General features: G+C 40.5%; 1 protein-coding gene across 1 annotated transcript in view; it reads left to right on the forward strand.

Moving 5' to 3' along the window:
* TMIE (transmembrane inner ear) overlaps positions 1 to 18,008 on the forward strand; it is a 538,092-nt gene that overhangs the window by 41,546 nt on the left and 478,538 nt on the right. The gene's annotated exons all lie outside the window — the stretch shown is intronic.

Below are 18,008 nucleotides of genomic sequence, written 5' to 3' on the forward strand. Positions count from 1 at the left end.
ACATCTGGGGTTGCGGCCAGCAGTCAACTGTCAATTCACCTTTATGTGGCTGCTCATCCTCCAATTGGCTAGATAGACATGACATCTCATGTCTATCTCAGGCCAGTTACAAGAGTACAAAATAAAAGCTGTAAAGCATTTTAAAGTATAACCTCAGAAATCACATGATGCTGCTTTTGCAAGTAAGTCACAAAGCCAAGCCGTATTCAAGGAGTCAGGAAATAGAAACTACTTTTTTGGAAGAGCTACAAAGTCACATTGTAAAAGGTTGTGCGTACTAGGCTTGGGGGAGCTTGAGTCCATATTTTACCTTCTACCACAATGCACAAATTTCCTCTAGTTCCAAAGCCAAGTAGTCCCTTGAACTTCATCCCTCTAATAGTCTTGTCTTCCCCACACCTTGGTCACCCATGCCCATGATCATAGCTCCTGAATCTTACTATCACTAATATCTGTAGCTCTTCATACTCCCTGCTGCCAGCATCCAGCCTCTGACCACCACCTCCTACATTTACTACTCATTGACTCCAACACCTCAACTCTAACAGTTCTTTGACCCCAATGGGACCTCCAATCCATTGATATTTTAATTTTCCACTGACCTTCAGTCTCCTCATGCCCTCACTTCCCATCATCTTAAAAACCCATGACCCATCATTACAGTCTCTCCCTTAAGCACACCCTCAATTCCTTTGCATTTTTCTGATCTTATCATGCCCACTTGGCAAAATTCTGGTCCTGGTTAGATCCAGCTCCCCACTTGCATCTGTGAAGTTGAATACAGCCGGAGAAAATCACACAACCACAGTGACTAGGGTGACTTTAAATGATGATAGCTGTATCCAAAGCATCCTTAATGCCCATCAACTGCATTCCCCTCTTTTAGACATTATTTCACACCTTTTGCCTTTTTCTTAAACCTCCAACACCACCTGTTATCCTCATTCTTAGCTGATGATCTTGTTTCCTATTTCACTGAGAAAATGAAAGCCATCAGAAGAAACTTTCTACAAGCCCCCACCTCCCACCTCCCCTGCTACCTGTCACTTTTTTCCTGGACATATCTCCTCTGCCTCCCACCTGTTACATGACTGGATTCTCCATGTTCCTGTCTAAACCCATCCCTTCCACTTGTGCAGGATCCCAACCTCTCTCACTCACTCAAGGACATTACTCTAGTGATTTTCTCTTATCTTGTCAGTTTTTCCTGCTCTATTGCATTATTCCTATCTGAGTTATTTAATTTAGAAGCTTCATCTGGGACCCAGATTCCTCCCATCTTTCTGCTGTGACATGTTCAGACCAGTTCTGCTCAGGGATATGGCTGCTGGTGTCACACCGAGGTATGAGGACATCTAACAGAGAAAAGGGCTGCTTCTCCTTTTTGCCAATTTATAGAAATAAGGAGCCCTGATGTTCTGTGAGAAAACAGCCACTTGTGAGGCAGATCCTCTGGGGAGACCAGGAGACAGCCCCTCCACCTTTCCTCCCTGGGCAAGCAGAGGGTAATATATGCTGCAGGGCAATGTGGATGATACAGGGAAGCCCCTTCCTTCAGGTCTTCTGGCACAGGGAAGTGCTTAGCAGAAAGCAGACACTGGGGGGCAGGATTTGAGAGTGTATGAATGAACCAAGAGCACAGTATCCCCTCCCAATGTCCCTCCCTGTCCCCAAACACACAAGTTTCTGGGGTGGTTCCTGCTGGCAGAGAGCCCGAGAGCATGGCCATTGAACCTGAAAAGGCTGGTGGCAAGGGCTGACAACTAGAACCTGGTAGGTCTGTAATCTAAGTACTCGCAAGAATGGGGCAGTGGCTCATTGTGGTTTGAACCTGGAAGGTGGGTAGGCAGGAATGAAGAGCTAATAATGATCCTTTGTACTCCAAACCTAAGCTGCAGACAGTCACAGGTATGCTCCTGTCACTTCTTACATCCAGTCTGAGTGCTCATGCTGGTATTTGTTCCCTTACACCTCATCCATCACACACCTATTAAGCATGTGTTCTCTCTGTCAAGCATGGAGTGGTTAAGAGTCCTAAAAGTTGAATTAGGTCGGGCCCGGAGGTAGTGTTATGCAAGGTGAGGTATGTGAACCAGCAGCAACTGCGTCACCTGGGAGCTTGTTGGAAATGAAGGTTCTCAGGCCCCATTGAAGGTTAGACCCAGGAATCTGTGTTTTAACAAGTCCTCCAGGTGCTTCTTGTTTATGCTAGAGTTTGAAAATCAGTACTGGACACTGGTGTTCAAAGTGATGGCAAGACCTGAGAGCTTACCAAAAATGCAGACTCTCAGGCCCCACCACAGGCTTACTGGGTGGGAGTCTGCATTTTTATCAGATTCCCAAGAGATTTGTTTGCACACGACAGTGTGAGACACCCTGTCTAGAGGATCACGGTCTAGTGGGATAGAAGTCTGTGTGAGGTTCAAGAGAGACACAAAGGAAGTTAGCTGGCATCGAAAACACTTTGCAGAGATGTTTACCCTGGGGCTAGAGAAATGAGTTGGAGTCTGCCAGAGGACCAAGAGGGCCAGAGATGAATGAACGGTGCCACAGAACAACCCAGCACATCCCAGCACATTTCAGCTTGTAGATGTTCAGTAACCATTTTTTGGTTGGTTATGGGCCGTAGGGAGCAGGCTCACTAGGCTGCCCCAATAGATGGCTACTTCTGAGACCCAACCTGCAGCTTCACTTCATGGGAATAGCCAGAATCTGGGAGTCAGACACCTGACTTCAGATCTAGTTCCAGCACTGAGTTGGTGAAGCTGTGGAGGAAAAGTCATGCCTGCCTATTGCTGATGGGAAGGTAAATTGGGTCCCACTCCATGGAGGGCTGTTTGGCAATAGCTATCAGAATTTGAAGTGTATGCATGTTTTGTTCCAGCAATTCCACTTTTATGAAATTATCTTACAAATATTTACACATATGGCAGAAGATACAGGTTACGAGGATGTTCACTGCAATGTAAGGGACTGATTAAGTCCCCCTGGAATACTATGCAACTTTATGTGTTGACATGAAATGCCCCCCAGGTTGGGGTGCCAAGTGAATGAGCAAGGACCTTGTGCCATATACACACTGCACACATTGGGTGAGCTGTGAAGGCACCTGTGTCTCTGGAAGAATAATTGGTGTGCCTGAGGAAGAAGAGGAATCTAAAAGTTTAGAAAATGTATCTGAGGGAATAATTGAGGAAAATTTCTCCAGTCTTGATAGTGATCTAGAAGTCCAAATACAAGAAGCTCAAAGAACACCTGGAAAATTCATCACAAAAAGATCATCATCTAGGCACATAGTCATCAAGTTATCTAAAGTCAAGGTGAAGGAAAGATTCTTAAGAGCTGTGAGGCAAAAGCCTCAGCTTTTCCTTTATAGGTAATCTACAAGGAAAACCTATCAGATTAACAGCAGAATTCTCAGCAGAAACCCTGCAAGTCAGAAGATATTGGGGTCCTATCGTTCGCCTCCTTAAAATAATTATCATCCAAGAGTTTTGGATCCAGTCCAACTAAGCTTCATTAATAAAGGAAGATAAAGTATTTTTCAGGTAAACGAATGCTGAGAGAATTCACCACTACCAAGCCAGCACTACAAGAACTGCTAAAAGAAGTCCTAAATTGTGAAATAAAACCTCAAAATATACCAAAATAGAACCTACTTAAAGCAAAAATCTCTCAGGACCTATAAAACAATAACACCATGAAAAGAAGTTATTCAGGCAACAACTAGCATGATGAATAGAACAGTACCTCACATCTTAATACTAACATTGAATATAAATGGCCTAGATGCTTCACTTAAAAGAAACAGAATGGCAGATAGATAAAAATCCACCAACAAAGTATCTGCTGTCTTCAAGAGACTCACCTAACACATAAGGAGTCTCATAAACTTAAGGTAAAGTGAGGGGGAGGGAAGATATTCCATGCAAATAGAAACCAAAAGCAAGCAGGAGTAGTTATTCTTATATCGGTCAAAACAGACTTAAAACCAACAACAGTTAAAAAAGACAAAGAGGAACATTATGTAATGATAAAAGTATTAGTCCAGCAGGAAAATATCACAATCCTAAATATATATGCATCTAACACTGGAGCTCCCAAATTTATAAGACAATTACTACTAGACCTGAGAAATGAGATTGATGGCAACACAATAGTCATAGGGGAAGTCAGTACTCTTCTGACAGTACTAAACAGGTCATCAAGACAGAAAGTCAACAAAGAAACAATAGACTTAGACTATACCCTAGAACAAATGGACCTAACAGATGTTTACAGAACATTCTATCCAACAACTACAGAGTATACATTCCTTTCATCAGCTCATGGAACATTCTCCAAGATGGACTATATGATAGGCCGCCAAACAAGTTTCAATAAATTTAAGAAAATTGAAATTGTATTAAGTACCCTGTCAGACCACAGTGGAATACAACTGGAAATTAACTCTAAAAGTTAAAAGGAACTGCTGAAACTATACAAATACATGGAAATTAAATAATCTGCTCCCAAATGATCCTTGGGTTAACAATAAAATCATGAGGGAAATTTAGCAATTCTTTGAACTGAATGACAATAGTGACACAACTGATCAAAATCTCTAGGATACAGCAAAAGCGGTGCTAAGAGGAAAGTTCATAGCATTAACCCCCTACATCAAAAAGTCTGAAAGAGCACAAATAGACACTCTAAGGTCACACCTCAAGGAACCAGAGAAACAAGAACAAACCAAACCTGAACCAAGCAGAAGGAAAGAAATAATAAAGATCAGAGCAGAACTAAATAAAATTGAAACAAAAAAATACAAAAGCTAAATGAAACAAAAAGTTGGTTCTTTGAAAAGATAAACAAAATTGATAGAGCATTAGCAACATTAACCAAGAAAAGAAGAGAGAAGTTCCAAATAAGCTCAATTAGAAAAGAAATGGGAGATATTACAAACAATGCCACAGAAATACAAAAGATTATTCAAGGCCACTATGAGCAACCTTATGTGTACAAACTAGAAAACCTAGAGGAGATGGATAAATTCCTAGAAATATACCACCCTCCTAGGTTAAACCAGGAAGAAATAGAAACTCTGAACAGACCAATAACAAGCAGCAAGATTGAAATGGTAATTTTAAAAATTGCCAACAACAACAAAAAAAGTCCAGGACTAGATGGATTGACAGCTTGAATTCTATCAGGCATTCAAAGAAGAATTGGCACCAATCCTACTGAAACTATTCCAAAAGATAGAGAAAGAGGGAATCCTCCCTAAATCATTCTATGAAGCCAGTATTACTCTAATACCAAAATCAGGAAATGACATAATGAACAAAGAAAACTACTGATCAATATCCCTCATGAATGTGGATGCAAAAATCCTCAACAAAACACTAAGTAACCGAATTCAACAGCATATCAAAAAGGTAATGCACCATAATCAAGTAGGTTTCATACCAGCAAGGCAGGGCTGATTTAACATATGTAAGTCAATAAATGTGATATACCACATAAAGAGAATTAAAAACAAAAATCATATAATCATCTCAATAGATGCAGAAAAAGTATTTGACAAAATCCAGCATGCATTTATGATTAAAACCCTTAGCAAAATCAGCATAGAAGGGACATACCATAAGGTAATCAAAGCCATCTATGACAAACCCACAGCTAACATTATACTGAAAAGAGAAAAGTTGAAAGCATTTCCTCTGAGAACTGGAACAAGACAAGGATGCCCACTTTCACACTTCTATTCGACATATTACTGAAAGCTCTAGCCAGAGCAATCAGACAAGAGAAAGAAATAAAGGGCATCCGAATTGGTAATAAAGAAGTCAAACTGTCACTGTTTGCCCATGATATGATCATATACCCAGAAAACTCTAAAGACTCATCCAAAAAGCTCCTAGATCTGATAAATGAATTCAGTAAAGTTTTGGGATACAAAATCAATGTACAAAAATCAGTAGCACTGCTATACACCAACAGCAACCAAGCTGAGAATCAAATCAAAACCTCAACCCCTTTTATAACAGCTGCAAAAAATAATATTATAAAATACTTAGGAATATACCTAACCTAAGAGGTGAAAGATCTGTACGGGGAAAACTACCAAACACTGCTGAAAGAAATCATAGATGACACAAATAGAAACACATTCCATGCTCATGGACAGGTAGAATCAATATTATGAAAATGACCATGCTGCCTAAAGCAATCTATAAATTCAATGCAATTCTCATCAAAATGTCATCATCATTCTTCACAGAACTAGAAAAAAACAATCCATATGGAGCAATTCATACAATTCATATGGAGCCAAAAAAGAGCCCACATAACCAAAGCAAGACTAAACAAAAAGAAGAAATCTGGAGGCATCACATTACCCAACTTCAAACTATACTATGAGGCTATAGTTACCAAAACAGCATGGTACTGGTATAAAAATAGGCACATAGACCAACGGAATAGAATAGAGAACCCAGAAATAAAACCAAATATTTACAACCAACTGATCTTTGACAAAGCAAACAAAAACATAAAGTGGGGAAAGGACACCCTTTTCAACAAATGGTGCTGGGATAATGTCAAACCACATGTAGAAGAATGAAACTGAATCCTCATCTCTCACCTTAGACAAAAGTCATCTCAAGATGGATAAAAGACTTAAATCTAAGACCTGAAACCATAAAAAGTCTAGAAGATAACATCAGAAGAACTCTCCTAGACATTGGCCTAAGCAAAGAGTTCATGTCCAAGAACCCAAAAACAAATGCAACAAAAACAAATAGGTGGGACTTAATTAAACTAGAAGGCTTCTGCATAGCAAAAGAAAATAATCAGCAGAGTGAACAGACAACCCACAGAGTGGGAGAAAATCTTTGCAAACTATGCATATGACAAAATGGTGAATATCCAGAATTTACAAGGAACTCAAATCAGCAAGAAAAGAACAAATAATCCCATCAAAGAGTGAGCTAAGGACATGAATAGACAATTCTCAAAAGAAGGTACGTGAGTGGACAACAAACATATGAAAGAATGCTCAACATCACTAATTATCAGGGAGATGCAAATCAAAACCACAGTGCAATACCACCTTACTCCTGCAAGAATGGCCATAATTTAAAAATCAAAAAATAATAGATAATAATAATAGATGTTGGCAGGGATGTGGTGAAAAGGGAACACTTTTACGCTGCTGGTGGGCATGTAAACTAATACAACTGCTATGGAAAATGGTATGGAGATTCCTTAAAGAACCAAAAGTAGAACTACCATTTGATTCAGCAATCCCACTACTGGGTATCTACCTGGAGGAAAGGAAGTCATTGTAATGAAAAAGCCACCTGCACATGCATCTTTACAACAGCACAATTCACAACTGCAAAAATAAGGAACCAAAGTAAATGTCTGTCAACTAACTAGTAGATAAAGAAAATCTAGTGTACATACACCATGGAATTCTACTCAGCCACAAAAAGGAACAAAATAATGGCATGCCCAGCAACCTGGATGGAGTTGGAGACCATTATTCCAAGTGAAGTAACTCAGGGGTGGAAAACCAAACATCCTACGGTCTCACCTATAAGTGGGAGCTATGCTATGAAGATATAAAGACATCGGAATGACATAATGAACTCTGGGGACTTAGACAGAAGGGTGGGAAAGAGACAAGGGATTAAAGAATACACACTGGGTGCAGTGTATACTGCTCAGATGATGGGGCACCAAAATCTCAGAAATCACACCTAAAGAACTTACCCAGGTAACCAAACACCACCTGTTCCCCAATAACTATTGAAATAATAAAATAAAATGATGCACATAAAGAGTTTGACAAATAATGTAAACTCAACAAACGCTGTTATTGTGGTTACCTAAACTCTGTTAGACTCAGACTACCCACTTTTGCCTTAGTGATATTAAGTTCACAGCTTGAACTTGACCACAGAGAGTTTTTACACCAGGGAAATTGGAAATTGATGCTATTATATCAGGCGTGTTATGCCTGTTTTGATTTTTCCTCCAGAAAGCTGGTTGTTAAACACTTACCAGCACACCATTGCAAAGTACCTATAGGCCATGAATGTACAGGGAAGATGTTTGCATTTCTTTCATCTTAAGTCTTCAAGGACAAATGGATCTGACCACAGCACCAAATATTGTATCTGAGTTTATATAAAATATTTGGTTTCAGCAGAAATAGCTTTTACTTGAATATCTACTCTTCCCACTAGTAACTGGGGCCTGATTCTCTAGTTGTAGGGGTATTCCTGCACATGCAGGATGTACTCCTCACATGCCGCCCACAGCCCAGTCCTGCTTCACAAAGAGAGGTCCTGGCCTTGCCCCTCAGCCTTCTTGGCTGGGCTATGGTTCAAGACACACAAACAGTTCAAACCACACGGCTCTGCCTTCAGTTGAAGCATCTTGAACCCAATTTGCACTTCCCTTTTCTAGACTTTTAGTCTTATTCCTATCTTCCTTTTCCCTCTGTGGGTTATTTTGGGGGGTGGGTTGGAGTAGGGCTATTTTGTTTTGCTTAAGCCTTCATTTTTGAGCTTGCTCTCCTCCAAGCACCCCTGGCAGGTTTCCAGTCATTGAAATGCACATTCACTTCTTCCAAAGAATCATCCTGTGTTCTTTTGCCCCTTGCAAACCAGACCTACCCAAGACCACTGAAGACAAAGAAGGGGGTGGGTCCATGAAGGAGTGTGTCAGGGCCCCTGTCTGACCGCCACCCTGCACTTAGCTCTGCCTGCCTTTCCTCCTCCCATATGCCCCCTAGTCCCTCCCTAGCCCCTCTCTTGCCACTGCTGTCCACACAATTTCCTACAGGCTTCCTCCACACAGACTGGCACTGAAGATTCCCCCTGAGGCCTGGGTAGGAGCCCTGAAGATCAGATAGGTAGGCCTCCCAGGCTGTCCCACTCTCTAGGACAATAAGTTGTGATGCTTTCCATGTTGAAGGGCCCATGTCTGAATTCCTGTTTCAGAGCAGTGAGACAGAGGAAGCAGGACCGTGTATCATGCCACACCACCAATCCATATCAACACAGCAGCCACAGAATGTGGTACGCCTAGGGCATTCCTGGATGGCCATGGTGGAGGTGGGGAGATGGGAGTTTCATGGGGATAGATGAACTTCTAGCTAGACTGGGCAAGTGATGGGTCCAGTATGATAATCTGGAGAAGTTAGAGGGGCTGACAGGCAGCCTGGTTGCATTACTTTCTCTTATTTAATTTGTCACCCTCTTGCTGCTGCCTTGCCTCTGAAGCCACCAAACAGGAAGCCCTAGGTTTCTTCTTGAAGGGTACTGCCAGGCTGGTAAAGAACTCAGGAGAAAAACCTCCAGAGTCCCTTACTCTTTCAGGGCCCCGCCCCACAGATCTGGTGCCCTAGGTCCTGGGCTCTAACCTCAGACATCATGCATGGCCAGGCATGCTGTGCTCCTCACCTTGTTCAAGCAACAGGCAATGGCAGCATCTTGCCACAGGCAGCAAGTCCTCCGGCACACCAGACCTGGCACAGCCCTCAGATGCCAGCCATGCCACCTTGGGCATTTTTCTTTACTGCTTGTCGGAACCTCAGCTTCCCCACCTTTAAAACAGTGAGAGTAATATTTCTTTCTCAGAATTGTTGCAAGAATTAAATAAAATTCAATATGTGTCTGGCACTTGGTAAGTGTTCAGCTGATGGGAGCTATGTGGCTATTTATTTCCTCATCCTATGCCTCAATCAAACTGGTAAACATCTGTTGAGTGTCTCCTATGTGCAAGAAAACTGTCAAGAAACCCTCCATGCTAAAAAGGGGAAGGAGAGAGTGTATTAAGGAAGTGCTCTAAAAACTCCCTGTCCAGGTCCAGCCCAAGTTAACACTTACAGTCTTGCATGCCAAGTTTTAAAACTCTTTTGAGGCCAAGCGCGGTGGCTCACGCCTGTAATCCTAACACTTCGGGAGGCTGAGGCGGGCGGATCATGAGGTCAGGAGTTTGAGACCAGCATGGCCAATGTGGTGAAACCCTGTCTCTATACTAAAAAGACAAAATTAGTCCGGTGTGGTGGCGGGCACCTGTAATCCCAGCAGAGGGAGGAGAACTGCTTGAAGCCAGGATGTGGAGGTTGCAGCGAGCTGAGATCACGCCACTGCACTCCAACCTGGGTGACAGAGCAAGACTCTGTCTTGAAAACAGACAAACAAACAAATAAAACCTCTTTTGAGTCTGGGCTTACATACTGTCTAATACACAGCATTTTGTGTCATGTCATCTGTATTACATCTTTTCTCTCCAACTAAATTGTAAACTTTTCAGCTGCTGGGCCCATGCCCAATCCTTTTTCATTTGTTTTCCACAGTACCCAGCACTGAGATGCATAGATATAAGAGGTGGTCACTGTAAGGACTTGCCAATTAAACTTGACGCTCACGTGTGTGCACGCATGTTGTGTGCATGGGTGCAGGTGTGTGTGCATGTACGCATGTGTGACTATTGATAAGCACAGTTTGACATCTTTTATTCAGAGTGACATTATCATATGTCACTGTATAAATCTGTTTTCCCTTTTCAGCCTGCCTCAGTTTCAGGAAGCAAGAAGTCTTTTGGCTCCTGAGAAAGAAGGGAGAGAGACATTCTCGATCCCATGGCTTGCCCGAAACTTGGCCAGGGACAGTGTGCTGGTGCAGGTATGGGACATGGATAGAGGTACTAGAGGACAGTGGATGATGTGAGCAGGTTCAGAAACATAAGCCCAGAGGTGTCGGTAAATAGAATCTCCCATCAGGTGTGATCGGGGGTGCCAGGAGCTGGGTAGAAAGCAGCATGAGTGCCCACAGCCAGAGACAGCTCAGGGAGACCTTTTTCAAATAAAGGAGTGCCTATACAAAATAAATTAAATACTCCTGTCAGTTAATAAGAAAAGGACCAATGGCCTATTTTTTTTTAATAGGCAAAAGACTTGATTAGGCACTTCATAGATGAGGATGTCCAAATAACTAACATGTATGTGAAAAGGTGCTCTGCATCACTAATCATTTGAGAAATGCAAATTAAAACCACTGGTTTTAATGAGACAAACCAATGAGACAGCAGCACATAACCACCAGAATGGCTAAAATGAAAAAAACACAAAACAACATCAACAAAAAAAACAAACCCTGGGCCAGGTGCGGTGGCTCACACCTGTAATCCCAGCACTTCGGGAGGCTGAGGCAGGCAGATTACCTGAGGCCAGGAGTTCGAGACCAGCCTGGCCAACACCAACATGGTGAAACCTTATCTCTAATAAAAACACAAAAATTAGCTGGGCATGGTGGCACACGCCTGTAATCCCAGCATTTTGGGAGGCCGAGGTGGGTGGATTACCTGAGGTGAGGAGTTTGAGACTATCCTGGCCAACATGGTAAAACCCTGTCTCTACTAAAAATACAAAAATTAGCCAGGAATGGTGGCACACACCTGTAATCCCAGCTACTCGGGAGACTGAGGCAGTAGAATTACTTGAGCCTGGGAGACGGAGGTTGCAGTGAGCCGAGATCGTGCCACTGCACTCCAGCCTGGTGTCAGAGCAAGACTCTGTCAAAAAAAAAAAAAAAAAAAGCCAACCACAACAAAAAACAAACCCTGACAATAGACAATACCAATTGTTAACCAGGTTATGAGACAACGAGAACTCTCACACGGTTCTGGTGCAAGTATAAATTGGTACAGCCACTTGCAAAACTGTTTGACTGCATGTAAAGCTAAACATGTACTTTCCCTGTGACCCAGCAAGTCTACTTCCAGGTAAATACCCAAGAGAAGTGCATATAAACCCAAAAGATGTGTTCAAGAATGTTGTTAGTAACTTTATTCATAGTAGTCTCAAACTGAAAGCCCAAAATTCTTATCAATAATAAAATGGATAAATTAGTCATATGAGAGAATACTACATATAGTAATATAAAAGACCAAACTATTGCTACTACATGCTACATAACCTCATTTATAATGAATTCAATAATGGTCAAAACTGATCAGCAGTGATAGAAATAAAATAGACATGACCCCTATGGAGGTGGGTACTGACTGGGAAGAAGCACTGCAGAACATTCTGGGGTTCTAGTAGTGTCTTGACTGGTGGTTACATGGATATGTGCACATGCAAAAACTTAAGATTTAGGCATTAACGCTTTAGGCATCTTACCATTTCAATCTTTAAATCTTTGAACATTTTTTAGATAAATTGTCCATGGCATGGTGGCACATGGCTGTAATCCCAGCTACTCGGGATTACTCAGCTACAATTGCCAGGTTATATTATAAGCACGAATTTAGTTTTGTAAGAAGGTGCCATACTCTTTTTCATAATGGCTGTATTTTTTATGTTTCCAACTGCAAAATATGAGTGATTCATTTTCTCTGCATCCTTGCCAGTGTTTGTTTTACTATTTTTTATTTCAGCCGTTCTGATAGGTATGTAGTAACATCTTATGGTAGTTTTAATTTGCATTTCCCTAAAGACTAATAATATTGAACGTCTCTGTATGTGCCTAGTGGTTATCTGTATAACCTCTTCGGTGATGTGTCTGTGCATATCTTTGACCATTTTCTAATTGGAATTTTTGCTTTTGAGTTTTGAGAACGCTTTATATTCTAAACACAAATATTTTGTTAGATATGTTGTTTGCATTTTGAGTTACTTTTGTATGAGATGTGAGGTTTAGGCTGAGGATCATTTTGTTTTTTGGTTTATCTATGAATGTACAGTTCCTCAAGCACCATTTTTTGAAGACTATCCTTCCCTTTAATGGCTTTGCACCTTTGTCAAAAACCAGTTAAGCATATTTGTGAGTCTAGTTCTGAGTTCTCTATTTGTTCTTTGATCAGTATGTCTATCCCTCTGCCAATATCACTCTATCTGGATTACGGTAGCTATATAATAAGTCATGCAATCAGGTAAGTGATTCCTCTCACTTTATTATTGGTTTTCAAAATTATTTTAGCTATTCTGGGTCCTGTGACTTTCCATATAAACTTAAGAATAATAAGCTTACAAATGGCTATACAAATTTCACTGGAACTTTGATAATATAAATTACCTTAAACCTTGGATTAATTTGGGGAGAATTGATGCTTTTACTATGTTGAGTCTTCCAATCTATGGACATAGTATATCTCTATATATTTATTTAGGCCTTCTTTGATTTATTTTATCAGCATTTTGTAGTTTTCAGCATACAAGTCATGTATATACTTTACTAGAGTTATACCTAAGTATAATCTAAAACCTTTTTGGAGCAACTGAAAATGGCACAAAAATTTTTAATTTTGGCTTCCACATGTTCCTTAGTACATGAAAATGTGATTGAGTTTTGTTTGCTGGTTTTGTTCGTATAATCTTGCTGACCTTGGGATTTTCTGTGTAGACTGCTATGTCTTTCTTAAATAATAGGGACAGTTTTATTTCCTCCTTTCCAATCTGTATGCCTTTTATTTATTTTTCTTGTCTTGCTGCACTGGCTTAAACTTCCAGTTGAATAGGAGTGGTGAGAGTAGATGTCTTTGCTTTGTTCTTGATCTTAGAGGAAAACATTCATTCTTTCTCCATCAAGTATAATGTTATCTCTAGACATATCTTTGTAAATGCTGTTTATCAAGTTGATGAATTGTCTTTCTATGTTTAGTTTGCTGAGTGTTTATCATGAATGGGTGAAATATATGTAAATATATATGTAAATATATAGGTAAACATATATATGTAAATATATGTAAACATATATATGTAAACATATATATGTAAATATATACATATATATATATTTTTTAATTGAGATGGAGTCTTGCTCTTTTGCCCATGCTGGAGTGCAGTGGCATGATCTCGGCTCACTGCAACCTCTGCTGCCCAGGTTTAAGTGATTCTCATGCCTCAGCCTCCTGAGTAGCTGGGACTACAGGTGTGTGCCACCATGCCTGGCTATTTTTTTTTTTTTTTTTTTTTTTTTTTGTATTTTTAGTAGAGCCAGGGTTTCGCCATGTTGGCCAGGCTGTTCTCAAACTCCTGACCTCAGGTAATCCACCCGCCTCAACCTCTCAAAGTGCTGGGATTACAGGCCTGAGCCAGCATGCCCAGCTAAAACATTTTGTTAAATCATTCTGTCACAGATATTTTATCTATGTCAATATTCAACAAACTAGTTTTTCTGAATGGTTAAATTTATAATAAAGTTGTTCATAGTATTCTATTATTATTCCTTTTAATGGCTGAAGAATCTGTAGTAATATCCCCTGTTTTATTTCTGATATTGGTGACTTATGTCTTCTCTTTTTCTCTTGTATGTCTTGCTAGAGGTTTATCACTTTTCTTGATATTTTTTAAAAACCAGCTTTTTGTTTCCTTGACTTTTTTTCTCTTGCATCCCTTGTGATGGAAGCATCCATCACATCATGGATGTGATGATTTTTGTCTACTGTTTTTCTGTTTTCAATTTTATTTATATTTTTTCTTTATTTTTTTCTCCTTTCTACTTATTTTGAGTTAATTTTGCTCTGCATTTTCTGGTTTCTCAAGGAAAGAACTTGGATTATTGATTTGAGACTGTTCTTTTCTAATGGAAGCATTTAGTGCTGCATATTTTCCTCTCAGAACTGCTTTAGCTGCAGCCCACATATCTTGATATATTATTATTTTGTTTTCATTTAGTTATATATATTTTGAAATTTCCTTTGAGATTTCCTCTTTGACCCATAAATTACTTAAAAGTGTTTTTAAATTTTCAAGTGTTTAGAGATTTTCCTATTATCTTTCTGTTATTAAATTTTAGTTGGTTCCATTTTGGCTTGAGAACATACTTGGCATAATTTCAATGAAAAAACTAAAACCCTCGATATGGTTTATATCGGTGAATGTTCCATAGGTACTTGAAAAAGTTTATTCGTTGTGAAGGTATCTAAATTTTATATGAAGCCCCTTCCTGGTCAACATACCTAGAGAAGATTTTTATGACCAAACCCTGACAAACAGGAAAGTAACATCCCACAATATACAGCAAGCCTTCCTGAAAATCCCTGTTTAACATTTCTGTCTTTCCTTCCCAAACTCTTTTTCACCTACTGTCCAGTTTCTGGTCTTTTTTTCCTTCCTCACAGTCCCATCTAGCCTTTCCAATCTCACTGGGGACATCCTGGTCTTTCTTCTTAGATCTCACATTGTACCCACACCCCCTCCCACTCTCTCTATCCCTGTTGTTAGAGAGAAAAAATTTTCTCTTTTTTCTCTCTAATTTTAAAATTTGCCTCTTCACCCTTCATCTCATAAGAATTTTCTCTGAGTCACCCTTCTTTGAATGCGGAGGCTGTAGTAAATAGCAAGTAACTTTCTTTATCTTCTAGTGCTGAATTTAACCCCACCCTTGTATCTGTGGTGCAGGTGTCTTCCTGGCCATCTGCCCTGAGGTCTAAATTGTGAAAACTATCTTCTCTAATCCTTGTATAATCTTTTGATAATATGACACAATCTTCACCTTCTTGGTACCCAGACTTATTTTGAAATCTGCTGGTGATATTCAAGGCTCTCACGGAAGGCAAAAAAACAAAACAAAACAAAATAAACAAACAAAAAAAACCCCTACAGTTGATTTGTTCTGCCCAATGTTAACAGCACAGGCTTAGGAATTAAAAATACTTGTGTACAAATCTATTCTCTGCCACTTGATAACTGTGCAAACATGGTGGGTCATATAATCTTGTGTTGCCTTAATCCTCATCTGTAAACTGGACACCTAGAGAGTTGTGAGGCTACATGTGATGATGATAAAACACTTGGCATGTGCCTGCTCATCAGATGATAGTTATTCTTTTCATCTGTTCTTTCTCTTGTGTTACATTTGTTATGTATATTCTTATCATGTGTTTGTTATTTTGTTGTTGTGCTTGCTGTTATCAAAGATGGTAATGCTATGTGTCAATGTCTCTTTCTTCTTCCTCTTTCTAGCTTTTCCTTTCCTGCTCAGCTAGCTATATGCATATGTGAGAGCTTTGATAGTTTGTGGGCACATAGGTAGACTATATTTCCAGTCTCTCTTGCATGTGTGTGTGGTCATATCACTGAGTTCCAGCCAATGGAATATAGATAGAAGTGCTATGAGCGATTTCCAGGCCAGCCCATAAAGCCCTTTCATGAACATTCTTTCATACTGTCTCCTTCCTTTTGGGTGGTGCAGTTGTGTATGTTGTGATCTCAGATGCTAACTCTCGTGATATCAGAATCACAATATGAAAGGTGCTTAGGAGCCTGTATTAATGTTTACCAATCCTGATTAGCTTTACATAATCAAGGGATACACCCCTAAGTGTTTAAGTCCATGGTACATTTCAGAGTTTGTTTTTTATGTAATTTTCTTAACAAATATAGAAACAGGTACCTTGAAGTGGGATGCTGACATACAAAAACCTAAAATGTACAGCATTGATGATATAAATTGCTTTAAATATTCAGGCAGTGGGTTGCAAAGGAATGAGCTTAAGGACTGGAAAGTCGTGATTGTCTGGAGTTGGCGGTGGAGGGCAGGATGGACTGCAAAGGGACACAAAGAATCTCTGGTGGGAGGAGGTGAGAGAAATATTTTGAATCTTGATTATGGAAGTTATTTAACAGATGTGTACAGCTGTCAAGATTCCTCAAATCATAAACATTAAATTGATGCAATTTATTATACATACATTTTATCACAATAAGTTGTTTAAAACAACAACAGAACCCATACATGGTAAACTCCTTGTCTTAAATCATGAGCCTAGATGCTGAGATGAAGATTCATGTGCAAGTAATTTATTAAGAAAATGTGCTCAGAAAAAAAAACAGCATAGGAGTCAGAGAAGCGGGACAGAGAGGGAGGAGGCCAAGCAAGAGCGTGGTCCCAGGCACAGCCCTTAGGGTAGCCCTTATCCCATTGGTGGACCCTGGACTCAGGAGCATTAGGTTATGCCTCAGAGTCTATTCTGACACAAAACAAGGAAGTTGGAGAGATTCCTTTTGGCTTTGTGGGCTAAACCACTTCATTAGTCAGAGGGCATGTCTTGATAGAATCATAGGTGCAAGCAGCTGGAAGCAAAGAACATGGAAACAGAAAGGGGTGCATAGGAAGGGTAAGAAGGACTCCACAGGGTCCAGCAGAGCCCCACCAATATCCGTGACACTCTCCTTCTAGAAGGAGGACTCATTCTTTTCTGTAATGAAGTCACAATATGCAAGTTTTCTTCAGATTTTCTTTATTAAAGAGAAGTGTAGAATTAAAGCAGAGGTGTTCTGACATAAAATTAAACTCCTGCATCTTGGGCATGGGCCTCTGGAGCGGAATGGAAAGCCTGGAGTGAACAGAAATACTCCACCACCCACCCCTCAGGCCACCTGGTCCTATGTAACCCCTCATGCCACATCAACGGACCTCCAGGAAGGCAGCAGGCAGAGTGGTTAGGGCTGGGTACTAACCTGATAGAGCTGGATTCCAGGACAAGCCTCACCATTTTTTGCTTGTGTGATCTTGGGCCTGTTGCTTAACAAACTCACCTCAGTGCCTCCTCTGTGAACTGGTAAAAAGAAACGCTGTCATCTCCCAGGGTCACTGAAGGGTTTGAACAAGACAGGGTACCTAAAGCCCTTAGCAGAGTGCCCAGCCCCTCTGATGATGTAAATGTAGCCCCTTCATCTACCTCCTTGCCCTGTCCTCCTGATCACCGTCCTAGTTCATGAGCCTGGGTCCATTAATGTTGTCTGGTGTTAAGGACTGAGGCACTTTTCCTCTACCCTCCACATTGGCCCTCTGATCTTTTCCAGGGCAGGGACCTAGGCACATGTTTTTATTCATTCAGGATTTGCAGTGCTCGAAACAGGTTTTGATAAGTTTTTTGTTTTTTTGTTTGTTTGTTTTGACGGAATCTCCCTCTGTCACTCAGGCCGGAGTGCAGTGGCACTATCTCGGCTCACTGAAACCTCAGCCTCCCGGGTTCAAGCAATTCTCCTGCCTCAGCCTCCC

The sequence above is a fragment of the Macaca thibetana genome, chromosome 2, assembly GCF_024542745.1.
Source record: "Macaca thibetana thibetana isolate TM-01 chromosome 2, ASM2454274v1, whole genome shotgun sequence".
Classification (NCBI taxonomy): Eukaryota; Metazoa; Chordata; class Mammalia; order Primates; family Cercopithecidae; genus Macaca; species Macaca thibetana.